Here is a 13075-nt window from a genome sequence, read left to right on the forward strand (position 1 = left end):
TATGAATATAGTTGATGCCTAGCGAAATATGCACCTTTAAAATATACAGTTTAATGTGTTTTGAAAGATATGAACTTTTATTAATCACCACTGCACTTGAAATTTTGAACAATTCTGTAATACATTGGACCACTCTTTATTCATTCTCCCAACTATCTCCTTCCTTAGGCAGTGACTTAACCATGTTTTATTCAGAATGATGTTTTTAATATTCATCAATGATGAAGTTATCTGTAGTTCTTTTAGTGCATTTCTGATGATGAATATTTTATCCCCTATTTATGACTATTATAAATAAAGCTTTGGTGAAATTTAAGTAAAAATATTTGTGTGTAAAATCTTTTCATTTCTTTTGGAAAAATACCTAGAAGTAGAATTAGTGTATCATATTACAAGGGTGTTATAATATTGTACAATCTACCAAATTTCATTCTAAAGCAATGTATGAAGGTTTCAGTAGCTCCATATCTCATACTTGTTATTGTCAGTCTTCCTTTAGTTGATATCTCAAAGTGGTTTTAATTCACACTTCTCTGATTACTAGTTATATTGAAGTTTTTTTCCATGAACTTATTACAAATTAATAAATACTTTTCAAAATATCTTTTCAAGTCTTTCTCACATACCTTTGGGCATGTTGATTTTATTATTATTTAGTTATTAAAGTTCTTTATAGGTTCTGTTTAAAATTTTGTGATTTGGCTTGATAGGCTAATTGTAATATAGTCTCTCAGTCCGTGGCTTTCTCACAGACATATATATATGTTTTATATATATATGTGTGTGTGTGTGTGTCTATATATAACACATACGTATATATTACGTATAAATAGCTAGTGTTTATACATTTAGTGTTTATATACATATATAAATGTGTGCAAAATTTTTATATATACATTTATATAAACATTAGTACGTATATATGTAGTATTTTGTGAGGAGCAGAAGGTTTCAGTTTTGACATAATTCCATTCTCAACTTTTGTTTTATGCGGTGTGCATTTAATATCTTAGAAATATTTGCAAACTCCTAGGTAACCAAAACTTTTTCCTATGTTTTATTGCAGAATTTTATTACTTTAGTTTTTTCTGTTAGGCTTATAATTGATTTCAATTTATTTTTGTGGCTGGTACTAGGCAGGAGTCAGGATTAATTTCTTTCCACAGATGTATCCAGTTGTTCAACACCATTTACAGAAAATACTAACATTTGGCCATTTAATCACATTAAATACTCTTTTTGAATATCAACTGACTACACGTGTGGGTCAGTAGCTTGTCTCTTTACTTTCATGTTTGGATTATACATTTCAGTTAATGTAGCTATATTTTAAGTCTTGATGTTAGAAAGTTTGAATTTATTACCTTTCTACATACACGTGTACACACATGCATCTGCTGGAATTCTTAATGGTATTTTGTTTTTGCTTTTTTAAATCAATTTTATAATGTATGTCCCTAAAATATTGTGTTCTAAGCAATGAACATACTATATCTCTCTGCTTCATTTGTATGTTCTTTAAATTTTCTCAGTAATATTACATTTCTTTGTGTAAGGGTATGTATCCTTTATTAAATTTGTTCTCATGTACTTTATGTTTTTAATTTCTTTGTAAGTAATTTTATTTCACATCAATATTTTTGTTCCTAGTACATAGAAATATCATTAAATTTTGCATATTAACCTTATATACTAAGACTTCCTAATTCGTTGAATTTACTTTCATAAGTTTGTTCATAATATTCTTTTATAATCATCTACTATCTTGGATATATATAATCATTCATTTTTTATTTCTGATGATTTTTTTTTATTAGTCATTTCAAACAACTAACTTTCACATTGTTAATTTTTTCTATTATGTGCCGTTTTCTATTTCATTTATGTTCTGTGATCTTCATTATTTTTTTGGTCCTACTTGCTTTAGGTTTATTTTTCTCTTCTTTTGTGCCTTTTTAAAGTGGAAAATAAGTCATTGATTTTAGGGTATATATTCACCACATATATAAAATTTCCTTCAACTGTGATTCATCCGTGGCCTACTAATTTTATTAATGTTTTTAAATTATCCTTCATATTAATAAAATTTATTTCTTCTCTTATAATTACTACTTTGATCCGCAAGTTACTTATTAGTATATTATTTACATCTTAAGTATTTGTAATATTTCTAGGTACCCCACCATAGTTGATTTCTTAAGTTAGAAACAGTGAGTTTAAATTAACTCACTGTCACTAAATTACCTAACCTGTAAAATTTATAATTTATATCTTTGTACATTGTGCTTCAATCTTTATTAGTTAATTTCCTCCTTTATTGTGTGATTTACTTTATTGTTCTGATTTCAGAATTTAAATTTGTTTCCTTAATAAAATTATGTTAAATTTTATTGATATAGGCATTTAATGCTATGAATTTCTCATTAACTGCTTTTAAAGCAACTTAGAGAACATTTGCATTATTGTATAATTATAAAGAGTTTCTGAGGAATTGCGGGTAGCCTTACATACTATACCACTGATAATGTCATCTGTCTGGCTGCCAACCTCCTACACTTGCTTTGGAATGATGGTGTTTTGTTGTTGCTATTAAATGGGTGCAACAACAAAACAATCACAATAGTCACAATCTACATAAAGCACTTGATATATTTGTTCCAGGCATCATCTTTTACTGGGGATACTTGACCACTTGTGTGGTTTGTTCCATTAATTAATTAATTCCTGAGAAAATTATCTTCTACAGATTTATATCCAAAGCTCTCAAGGATAGATAGGATTCAGGGAAGAGTGGTTGATTTAAAAAATATATATGTATTTAGGAGATTTCAAATAACTAAATTTTTCAAAATATAAAATCATAATTCTATATTTTTCAAAGAGGAGCATGAATAAAAACAATTGATAAACGTTAACTAAACGAAAATATTTCACACTGTTCAACATATGTATTTTAACTATTCATCTAGGTTTAATTTATCAATGTTAGTGTCATGCATATCTGACCCAATATTTCCTATTATTTTATTTTTTTGATATATTTAAATAGTTTAAAAGTCAACCACATTAAAATGGTACATATCTTTCATACCAGTTATGGTGAAACAGGAATATTTATATGTAACTTTTAATTTTTCTTTTTCAAATTATTTCTCTTTTTCAAATGTTTATAAATAAATGTTCCTGTTGCTGTGATACAACTTACAAGACTTCTTTATAACTGCCTGATCTTATAGATTGACTTTTTATTTCAAGAAGGTAATGGTGTATGTTTGTTGTTATTGTTTAGACTCAGATTTAAAATTTTCTGGGTTTCTTTTGCAGACTTTTCTTCTTTAGAGATTGATACATTTTCAATCTCGGTCTTTTAGTAAATGCATAAACTTAGAAACCCTGGGTAAAGCATTAAAAACCTATCTAAGGATCACTGTGAGTGGAGGTAGGATTCCTGAATTCTCTTAATAGTAAATATATTCTGTACTTTATTATGACATACTATGATATTTATTACAAGAAAATAAGATGGTTACATTTTCAGAAATCTACCAATCCAGCTTTGGAGAGCTTGCTTGCTCCATATCCTCAGTATGTCATCTGGGCCTCGAGAAAATAAACAATTTGAAATAAATGCTAAGAGTTCATCTGAACATTTTTATGGTTTCTTAACTTCTTTCAGAAGTAGAAATTTAAAGCTGCTGCTATCCTATTGCAATTAGCAAAACATAATAAGGTAAACACAATAGATGGGTATTTACTATAGCTTCTAGGATCAACATCCAACCAAAGCTAATTACGTTTTTTTATTCCTGTCTCATTTGAAAAATAAACTTGAAATCACAAAACGTGCTCACAATTAAAAGATCCCAGTCAATCCAAACATGGTCAAGTTTAATGTATGACTTTTTTGAATTTATACTTGCTTTTAAATTACTTAATTTCTTGAATTCATATGTAATGTGATGTATTAATTTTTGTTGTTCCAGTTCTGGGATTGAAATTGGCCCCATGCCTGTTCTCTCTCTCTCATTATCTGAATTTTATCCCAAGTAACCTTAAAGTGGTTTGTATTCCACCTTCATTGTTCTGTGATGTATATCTTGATTATGAATATCATTGTGTCCTAAACAAAGAAATTGAAAATGCTTATTATAGGACTAATGTCCACTCAGATCTACATCGGTCTACCTTTATAATTTTTTTTAAAGTATGTCTCCATTAAGAAACATGCCTAGTTTCTCTTCCCTAATGTAGCTTTCCTTCTATTCACAACCTCCTGTCTTTATTCCCATTATTTCCTTACACTTGGAAAGTGTTTAATTCAGATCTACATTTAAGATTCCACAAGGAAACCTCCAATTCGTATGCCACCCATTTTATCTTAGATACACAAGGTTTCAAGGCCAGAAAATAAGCAACTCAGATATGATAGCAAGAGATAAGTAGCTCCAGGGGCACCTTCAGCTCCAAGAAGACAGCCTGGGTGTCACTGAGGTGGCAGGGGAAGATTGGCATTCAGGGAGACCAGCCAATCAAATTTGAGAAAGACTTTGACTTTGAAAGAGCAAATGCACAATTTAACAACAAGAATATCAACATAGAGTTACATTAATAAACTCAAATTACAATAAGATAAACTTGAGAAACAAGAGAACCCTGTGAATGGTGAAGATAAAAGAGACTCAGGAGTTAATACTCAAAATAGTAAAGGAAATTCTGAGGAAAAAGATCCACGTGGATTTCATTGCTATTAACTAACCCTTCTTTGATAACATTTCTTGTGATGATGATAGAGAACAGAGACCACCCTGGGCAGAAGGAAGAAGATGAAATGCAGAAATATGGGGAATATCACTTTTTCCAACCCATGGCTGTGACAGGTGCAGAAGCTGAGGAAGTCTCAGTTTCCTTGGTGGCAGAGGGCATGCTGGTGGCAGACGTGGTGCCTTCATGACTCCTCAAGGATTTCCTGGTGGTTTCAGAGGAGGTCATGGGGGCAGGGAGTTTATAGATTTTGAACATAGAAAAAACAGAAAAGGGGGGGGGGACACAGCTTTTAGAGTAGACCTTAAAAGGTCTGGATTGAGCCACATACACCAGGGCTGGCAGGTTCTAACCTGCCAGGGCCTGCTAAACAACAGTGACAACTATGACAAAAAAAAAAAAAAAAAATAGCCAGGTGTTGTGGCAGATGCTTGTCATCCCAGCTACTTGGGAGGCTAAGGCAAGAGAATCGCTTCAGCTGGAGAGTTTGAGTTTGCTGTGAGCTGTGATGCCACAGCACTCTAACGGGCAACATAGTGAGACTCTGTCTTAAAAAAATGAAAAGGTCTGGATTGATGGTACTGCTTCCATGCTTTCTGAAGGAAAGAACAAAGTTCCTGCAATGTCTACAAACAAGTCTTTGAAAATAGGTGAATTTCTAGTCTTCGTGGTCTTAAAAATTGGTTTCAGTCTTTGCTAAGAATGAGGAAGTGATTTTGCTGTACATTTGTCACCAGCACTGGGGTTTTATTGGTTTGTTTTTCGGCTTAATTTCAAAGATAAAATGCAGTTACTTTTTGGAGAAGGAAAGCTTATCTTAAAAAAATGAACATTAAATATATTTGGAATAGCAAAGGTTAAGTTATTTCATATGTATAGTTAAACTAAAACTGTACTTCAATAAGACTTACAAGTATTTTTTCATTACTGAAAGGATTTTTTAAATAGTAAATCACATTTGACAATTATTGTAAGTTGCCTGCAGATAAGGCTGTGGTATTATGTTTTGAAATACAGAAAGGTGTGTGTGTGCGTGTGCATGTGTATACCTAAATCTTTCTTTCTTTCTTTCTTTTTGGAAATTCTGTAATAAGAGGTAGCTTATTCCATCAATTAACTATGGTGCTGGTTTGTAGAGAATTTTGTTAGTCAATTATGTACACACATATAGTAAATACCATTTCTTAGGTAAAGGTGAATTTTTTATACAGTTGCAAAATTCCATTATATTCCATTGGCACAGAAACATTAAAAACTTTGTATATCTGTAGAAAGAGCAACTATGTTTTAAAGAATAAACATTGCAAAGTCAGGAAGAATAAAAAATAAACAACCAAAATAAGTTTAGGAAAATTCTCATTCCCTCTTTGAAAATTCCTGGTGTATTTTATTATATTAAGTGTTATGATAAATTCTGCTCCAGAAAAAGTTATTAGCTTTTCTAATCCTATGATATAGAGCCCTCTTAACTGTGGTTTCAATTTCTGCCTCTGCAGTTACCAGTGATCAACCTTGGTGAACCACAGCCCCAAAATAGGTAAATACAAATGTAACATGATATTTTGAAAGAGAGCGGTCATATCCACATAACCATATTACAGCATATTGTTATAATTATTCTATTTTATAATTTATTATTGAATTTCTCACCATGCCTCAGTTCTAAATTAAACTTTATTTTAGGTACGTATGTATAGGAAAAATAGTATATGCAGGGTTCAGTAATATCTGTGATTTCAAGCATCCACTGGAGGTCTTGAAAGGTATACCCCACATAAAAAGAGGGATTACTGCATTTCTCAAACACATTTTAACTAAAAGCTACCTAAGAACATTCCATAGACATACTGTTCTCCAGAAAAGCTTTGGGTAAGTTGAAAGTTGGTAAAATAAATGAGGTACTACCTCTCCTTCAAGGTAAGCCCCTGAGTAATATTGTTCACAGTAGATTATTTAGTACTTTGCACATTAGAAGGTCTAAGGAATTTTTATCTACCAAACTATAGAACGCTGTTTTTCTACCAGAAGTCAAACTGCAGCCCATCCAGCCACCATCTGTTTCCTAAATGAAGTTCTACTGGAACAGGGCCACACACATTTGTTTGTGTATTTTCTGTGGCTGTTTTTGTGCTGCATCTTCATAGCTGAGTAACCTACAATGCTTGAAATATGTTCCAATTGGTGCTTTACCAAAAAAAAAAAAAAAAAAGAAAGAAATTTCCACTTTAGATCCATGTATTTTTACCTATCAACTCACTAGAAGACACGTTTGTCATGATATTTTAAAGCTTAAGTTACACAACTAAAGCATGAGCCAAATATGTTTTGCAGATGTAGGCTCAGAAATATTTTGATGTAGGTCCAAGACATTTCTCAGAAGAAAAGTTTGAGACCACACTTTTTTACCACAATCTATCATAGACAATCAATTATATGTGGCTATGACAATTTTAGAACGGGAATATTTTAGACACATTATCAATTGTTCCTAGTGACCCTTAAAATAATTCAATAATGCACTTATAAAATATCTAATTTTAATTTTAGTGGGTGTTAATTTTGGTACACAATCACATCATCCATCCTGACCTTTTCAAATACAAATGTCGTGTGTGGTTGCAGATCATGACAAATGAAAAGTAATGTCTTCTATATCAGTTATGCATTTTGGTATAGGACTGTTAGCCTTGCTTCAAAAGGTCATCTTGTAATTGAAAAAAAAAAAAATGAACTTTATTTTGTCTTTACAACATCAGTTTAAATAAATGTTTATTATATCTGTCTATCAAGAGGTTATATTAAGATATAGTTTTCTAGCTCATCAAATTAAGATATTTTCATAGAAAAGAAATTGCACAGATTTCTGGAAGAAAAGACAGAATGAATAAAAATAAAAAGGTAGGTTTCCAGTACAATAGAGACCTGAAATGAGTTATGAAATACCTGTTTATGTAAAAGGCCCTTTTCTTGCATAAACCATGTCAATAAATGTAACAGGGACAGCAGTATGTGTCATAGTTTTTAAGAAACATTTCCAAAAGCCTTTTCATTTTTTTCACGTCACAATAGCTTGACAAATTGTAGACAGATGCCTTTTTTTTCTTATCTGGAATCTACTATATCATTGTTCATATAACTCCTCTCCAATTACCATAACATACTTTTATTAAGAGCAATATGAAAACTGCAGCATCTTCTTGTGGCCCAGGTGGAATTAATAAATGTGTTAAGTTCTTTTTCTGATATGAGATGTTATTTGAAGAGTCCTTGATGACTCACAGGGTAAAGTTGTCCTGAATTCCTGTCCAGGTTCTCCGTACTGCTGATTCACACAAATCTTCAGAGCCTTGGTTTGCTCAACTATAAAAGGGATACGATATTTTTCTCCAGGACAGTGAGAATTTTAATATAAAAACAAAACATCCAAATTAAATATTTTTTCTGAAAAAGATAAAAAGTATCATCAAGATGTAGCAGCATGCATATACATTTTGCTTTCAGACGGGCTATTAGGAGGCTGGTTTTGACGGCAACATATGTAATTGACCCAATTTCTGCACAATTTTTGGCAAAAAGACAATGTCCAAAATTTAAAATTCTTGATTATTATGCTAACAAACAACCATAAGCCGATCTAGCTAGGAGGCAGACCCAGTCACAGCTAAAATTAGACAGCCTGGAGGGGCTCAGTCAGCTGCTTGTCAGGAATCAGGGAATCAAGACATAGAATAGAGAGACTGTCACCAATCCAGTGTGATTAGTCAAAAATTTAGAATCTTACATCTAAGGCTGATACTTTAGGCTCTGGGCAGGTAATATTGTAAAAGGTAAGATTGTTTCAAAGGAATGTTGGGAACTGATAATTCATGGTGAGTGTGAGTCTACCAAAAAAAAAAGGGAGAAGGGGAGAAGCCCAGTTTGCCTAGAAATTGTCTTCTCACTCCCAATTTATTTCCTGACAGATTAGATGGCTCTAATTACCAACCAGCTGTGTGAAACAGCCATCTTAGAGGGAAGGTCCAAAGTCAACAGGAGTTGCCCTACTGGGAGTAATTCTAATTCACACATAGTCTCTGTTATTTCATTCGTCCATTCAACAAACATAAATGTACTTTATGTACTTTACACTTACTCTGAGCTAGAAACTGAATAAGGCCCCGGAGATATGAATTTATACATATAGGATCACTTTTCTCAAGGAGCTTTTAGTCAAAGAACAGACAAGCTAGTATTAAAAAAATTATAAAATAATCTTATAATTAATACCATGCGGTTTTTTCACGGACATGAAAGGAGCACCCAACCCAGTTGTGAAATCTGACTAGAGGGGCTTCTTTGAAGGTTTTACTCCCTCTGGGCCCAGTGATTCAATGCAAGAATCATATTTGTAGAGTCATATTTTGGCGGTATCTATTCCATGTAAACAAATGGGCTATTTTTCAGCAAATATGCTAATTATACTTGGGTGTTTGTAATCTAGCTACCTGTGTAAACTGAAGTAATAGTATAGAATTCCAGTTTTGCCACTCAGCATATTATCTAGATACTAAATTATCTTATCCTGTAGAGCCAAATGACATTTTCAACTAACCTTACCAGAAGACCTCAACATAAACTCAGCTGTAACAAATCAAGAAAGTTGGATATGCCAATGTTGTATAGTTGGTGCGTGAGTGTGTGTTTGTATAGTTGATATATAGATGATATTCTTCTCTCTTTTCCAAGTATCCACACATACCTAATAAATAAGATCAACGAATTAAGCGTCAACTTTTCAGTGCTATTTTCAGTATCTTAGCACTTCACTAAGATTTTCTAGTGACCTCAACACTGTTCAGAATATCATCTGTTTATCTAAACTCAATTGAATTCAACCATGCAATATTAAGGTAAAGATTATGGCAGGCCAAACAGGCTTCAACACTTTGAGAACTCAGTGTATGGTAAAATATTAAATATCCCTAGCAACTAATGGAGTTATTTGAGCATTAATGATTTTGGTGGGGGGTTGGGGGGGTTATTAGATTGCATTCTACTGTAGCAGTTTTCTTTTTTTGTGCTTATCTTAAATATGTTCCAGCTCTGTTCAGATTCAGTATGCCAATTTTACCTCCTATGTCAACCTGGGACTGTTTATCGCCAACGGTCTGCTGCCATCCTAAAAAGTATGTGTGGTTGGTTAATCTCAGTTGCCAAGGTAACCATCCTGATATGTGTGGGCTTTAGAGGTTTATCAGTAGACACCAGCAAACTTGACTACACGTAAATAATATGAGTTACTGAGGTAGTATCTTTTTTGTGCTTTACATGATACTGTCTAATGTTGAGACTCAATAAATATGTGATAATGCTGAGGTTTTATTAAAAGTCAGCTATTATCAAAGACTTTGATAGGAATATGTTGATCTTCACTACATTCTTAAAGTTTTAATTTATAAATAAGGAGTCCAAGTTAAAATACTGTAGTCGTGTCATTTCATGTCAAGTATCATACAAAAAATAAATTTCTAGAGAATTTTTACATTAGTTTAGGCAATTCCTTTCCCAAAGGGAATCAGTGCTGACATAATATAAAGACTTTACCCTTTTCCTTCTCTTTCCTTCTACTGAGTCGCTGCATCCAACTCCTAGGTCTGCTAATGGTAAAATTAGCACTGTTTCCTCCTCCAAAATTTTACCTTTCTTTTCTGTTCCTAGATACAGGAACATAAGTCAAATAAATTTTGACATATACAAAATTTACTTTTACATATACACACACATATATGTGTATCTTTTCTGAGCCTCAGTTTCCTAGTATCTGAAGTTTAGATAAGGATGCTCCAAGAATCAATTTGTGATGATGAATGTACAGAATTTAATACAGTCTGACATATTGTTGGTTTTAAAATAATTACATGCATTTTCAATTATGGAATTATTTCTTTTTTATAAAAAATTAACTGGTTGATTTATCTTTCTAATTGTGTCAATAAAATGGTTGATAAAGAATTAGTAGCTGCCCAATGAGGTCAATTAAAATGATTCTAGGAAACCTTTCTCTGCCCTCCAAATATTTGCGTAAATTTATCGTTTATCAAGTTAGAAATGTTCTAGCAATTTAGAATTCTGCTTTTGGATAAAGGTGTTATATTTCCATGGGTCTCTACTTAAATTGCTAGGTACACATTAAAGTGTTAATTGCTAGTAACACTTCAGCAGAAATTCATTGGTGTCACAGTTTGGGAAGTTCTAATAGCTTACACTAAGGTAAAGTTTTGGTTGCAAAGTTTTGCTTTTTTTTTTTTTTGCAGTTTTTGGCCGGAGCTGGGTTTGAACCTGCCACCTCCAGCATATGGGGCCGATGCCCTACTCCTTTGAGCCACAGGCACTGTCCTTGGTGCAAGGTATTTTTTAAGGATCAACACCTGTGAAAAGAGAGAAAGTAAGACTGAGTACAGAAAAAAGTTGAACTCTAATTTAAGTCTGACAGAGATTCAGCCAACCTTACTGAGGATGTCAGAAGCAAGTGTTTACTGTCAGTATTTTCCTATTTTCAGCTGAAGTGACTGTGCCCTCTCTTTCATCTAGTGTGAGCCATCCAGAGAAAATCATGACCTCTGGCAAGGCTGCTCTCTAAAGTTGAGGCAGATGATGAAGGAGCTGACTGTTGGAGGCTCTCTGCTGACCATGTTTCTGTAGAGGGAAACTCCTTCCTTGAGGGAAATATGAGTGGTATGTATCCTTGTCTACCACACTTTGATTAACTGTATTTAAAAAGAAATGAACTGGGCCTAGATTCAATAAGATACTGACAGACAGACAAATTTTTTTGCTGAAGGACTTCAAGTAGATTCTAATTTGGTGTGTTATGTTACATGTGTGTGCATCTTAGCCTTAGGGAAGCATAGATCCCCTGTTGCATTAGCAACAGAAATAATGATAATAGCAAAAGAAAAGTGAGAAGCCCCAAAAGAGAAGGATGAAATAATCAGTGGCACATTTTTCTTTCTTGTGCACCAGGTTAACACAGTCACAGATCAATTTGCAAAGAGTCAACTAATTCCCTAATTCTTTGATCTTTCTGCTCAAAGTAAGTAGCATCTTGACTGATCAGAGTCCCCCCTTTATTCATTCTTTCATTTTTATAAACCGTGTTATTTTCAGTCTCACAAAAAAGAAATGTATTTTGGTGATGGCTTTCTAGAATCAGGGAAGTAATTTTCCAACATGGGAGTAACCAACATGTCTCATCTCTGGAGAGCTTTGAGGCAGGTGTGCAGGGCCTATGATCGTGGTGAATTATAGAAACCTCATGTGCCATACATAGTAAACTGGTCAATACTTTAACCAGTTCTCTGTGAGTGCCTAGCGAGAGCAGGCAGGGCTAGTTCTTTCACCCTCTCTATTTTTCTTTTATGAAAGAGGTAGGGGAAAAAGAACAGAAGTGCCATCCTATAATTTTCTCTGTCCCAAAGTTCTCCTTATAAAAACTCCACTCAATCTTAGTGCTGATGCAGACTGACTTAAAAAAAGAAATTACGAATCAATGAAATTTAGAGGATATAAAGTACACACAACTACAAGTTATAACACTCTGATGATCCATTACATAGGCATCAGCCAACTTTAAAACATCACAGTGATTAGATGAAATAATTTGTTTTGCTCCGATATCTCATGAAAACACCCGAATGTTTTGTCTCACCAACTTCCTTCTCAGGTTATGCCTCAATGACTTTCATTTACCAGGTAGCATCACTGAGCCTTAAAAATATCCTCCCCAGAAATAGTCATCTCACTAGAACTTTTATTCTCAAAATATTGACTTCATGATTAAACCTTCCATCAGATAGGGACTCAAGGTCTGAACTTTAGATTTTACATATGGGGTTCATTTATTATTTGAACATTCTTAAAAACTGCCCATCTGTATTAAAAAAAATCTGTTAGAAGATTAGATTTACTCCCAAATCCCCATTGCTCAAGTGCCTAGTATTCTGTAAAATTTAGGATTAGACTTAAAGTTTTAAACTTTATTATGTGGCCACATGTCATTATTTACAGACTTGAAGAGTATGACCAGAAGTTAACGAGGAACAGGATTATATGTCTACGTGGGAAAGTACACGCTGAGGTCTTTTGGGCTACCTTTGGCTTTTTCCCCCCCACAGACAATGATGCTTATAAAAGGATAAATTTTCTAAGTTTGGTTTATATTGGCTAACACGATTTAAATGACAATGCGAGGTACTTAAGAGTTTAGTCTCTCTAATAATTAGATATTTTGCAATACTCTTTTCCTTTTTAATATTCTTTCCGTTATCTGGGTGAC

The 13075-nt window shown here is 33.1% G+C and overlaps 1 pseudogene; it reads left to right on the forward strand.

The window, feature by feature from the left end:
• LOC128581072 (protein LSM14 homolog A-like) overlaps window positions 1–9923 on the forward strand; it is a 70914-nt pseudogene extending 60991 nt beyond the window's left edge.
• Window positions 9924–13075: the final 3152 nt, after the last annotated feature.

The sequence above is a fragment of the Nycticebus coucang genome, chromosome 3 (assembly GCF_027406575.1).
Source record: "Nycticebus coucang isolate mNycCou1 chromosome 3, mNycCou1.pri, whole genome shotgun sequence".
NCBI lineage: Eukaryota > Metazoa > Chordata > Mammalia > Primates > Lorisidae > Nycticebus > Nycticebus coucang.